This window comes from Saccostrea cucullata, unplaced genomic scaffold (assembly GCF_032062105.1).
Source record: "Saccostrea cucullata isolate Sc308-1 unplaced genomic scaffold, CSIRO_AGI_Scuc_v1 ctg1668, whole genome shotgun sequence".
Lineage (NCBI taxonomy): Eukaryota > Metazoa > Mollusca > Bivalvia > Ostreida > Ostreidae > Saccostrea > Saccostrea cuccullata.
In genome coordinates this window covers 105,723-108,143 of record NW_026929960.1, presented here as the reverse complement: position 1 = coordinate 108,143, position 2,421 = coordinate 105,723, and positions in this window count along the sequence as shown.

The window sequence follows — 2,421 nt, the reverse complement described above, 5'->3', positions numbered from 1 at the left end:
GTGCATTTCACAGAACAAGTCCTAAGGTTTTCTTTTAGTGTGCTTTTAGGATACATTTTCCACCTCTTGAAAGAGCTACATTACCTGCTAATTGATGTAACCGGATGTTTTGGGAGTTATCTCCCCCTATTAAAAAGTATCACAATTTTTTTTTTCTAAAATGAATGCACATTTTTTTTCTTTAAATATTAAGATAAGACTCTACTTTATGTGAATAAAAACAAAAAAGATGCAGTTTTCATCTAGACTCCTATAAATAGCAGGAAAATCCCTACCCAGCATGCTTCTCTCTTAGAAAACCCCTGGATTTTATACGAAACTGTGTTTAGCTATCTTAGATGAAATAAGATTTTTAATATATTTTTGTGTGAAGTTAGTATGCCAGGGCATCGATAGTGGAAACATGGGATAATTTGCAGAACGGGCGAAACCCGTTTTGCATAAATTATCCCATGTTTCCAACTATCGTTGATGTCCCTAGCATACTAAACTAACTAGACAGTGATTCCTTGAATTTCCATTTCATTGTGAAATAAAATTGTAGATTTAGATTTTAATAATGTAGACATAGATTTAAATTACATGAGGACTCCTAGTCAAACACAAAGGCAGCCGCACGGGATTTACATGCATATTTGGCCTCCTTACTGTCAGACATATAACATACATGGTTACTGTCACACTTGAAATATAAGCGATATTTGGGCGAGGGTAAGAAAACGTGATAGAGGGCGAGGCTTGCCGAGCCCAATTACGTTTTCGACCCGAGCCCAAATATCGCTTATATTTCAAGACATTTATCATGTATTTTGTTTATTCTGCAACAAAATTTTACATTTGAACGTCCAAAACAAGCTAATTCCGACAGATTTAGGCACATCTATGACGCCATGGCGTAAACATTGCAATATACGTGACGTCACAATGCTTTTAGAACGTCGGAATACATACACGAGGCTTTATTAGGGCAGTGACCGGATAAAGCTTTGGTTTATTAGGTTACCTTTATTAGGTCAATGCAAGGGGTAGTTGCAGGATAAAAAGAGACAGATGCGCAAGAGATTTGCATGCATATTAGGCCTCCTTAGCTCCTGACCTATCGACCTGCCTAATTTACATTCCGCTAGAATTATCAAGATATCAACTCCGCTAATTTTCAAGGAGTTATCACAGAGAAAAAAAATTGAAATGGAAGTATTTTCAAATGTAGACATGAAAGTGGGAATGAAAAATGATATTGTACCTGATTAAACTCCGCCGATATAGCAATAGTCAATAGAATTGAAGGACATTGCAGGAGATTTCTTCATGCATCCTAAGAAGATTTAAAAGTTCTTTTGGGTCTTTAATATCAATTCCTAGGAGTTCTCATTCTAAAATAAATTTGAAGATCAATAATTAATTATAAGGCTTTTTGTAAGTTTACCAAATAATAGTTTTAAGGATTGGTATTTTCCATACATAAAATGATTATATAATTTAATCTAACAATGAACTTAAGGCAAATACATGTAACATGGCCTGGAAAATTTTTAAAAAATTGCAGAACTCTGTATTTGTAAGCTTTTTTCACTACTCATTATTTTATAGATTGATTGATTCTACATTGTTAAACGTCCCTCTCCAGAAATTTCACTCGTATGGAAACGTCACCACTTGCCGGTGTTTTATTAAAATCGGACTAAAACTGTTGGAGTAGAATTTTTCCTGTTTTTTTTAGATAGCAATTTTCATTCAAAATCCCTATTTTGATTTTAAAATAAGGTGGTTGTGCATATTCTAGAGCTTTGATATTTTAAATCTTAAAAGACGTGGTATTTGCAAAACATTGCACACTGAAAAGTTTATTTTGCAATTTCTTACATATTTTTTGGCTATTTTGACAAGACTACATGTATGTGTTCTAGAATAATATTTCTCATAACGGGAAGTCAAAGTTCATCCCTTTTTGTGAGTGTATGTTTCTATTATGTGAAAGCAATATTACGTGATGTGAATGTATCTTTATTTTACGCCGAGAGCATCATAAAGTGAGGTGAACACAGCTTATCTTTATGTCAATGCTTCAATACCAAATGTGAAAACTTTACAATAACGTAATGAGAACATATCTTTTTTAAATATCAACAAAAATACATGATGTCAAAACCCCATCCCTTGATGTAGATAATTATACAGTTAGGTTATATCAACTCTTTCTTATTTGATTTAAAAATATCTTTTCATTGTCTTCATTAAACCACAGTCTATCAGTTTGGTTCCAAAAGTTCATTACGTGATTTAAAAATACAATTACATTATCTCAAATCTGTATTGCTTTTAATATATCTATATAAAATGTGAACATATCTTAAAAAGAAAATAATTACTGCAAGACACATAAAATTTGAAGGGCGAAATTTACATGTATCAGAATTATTG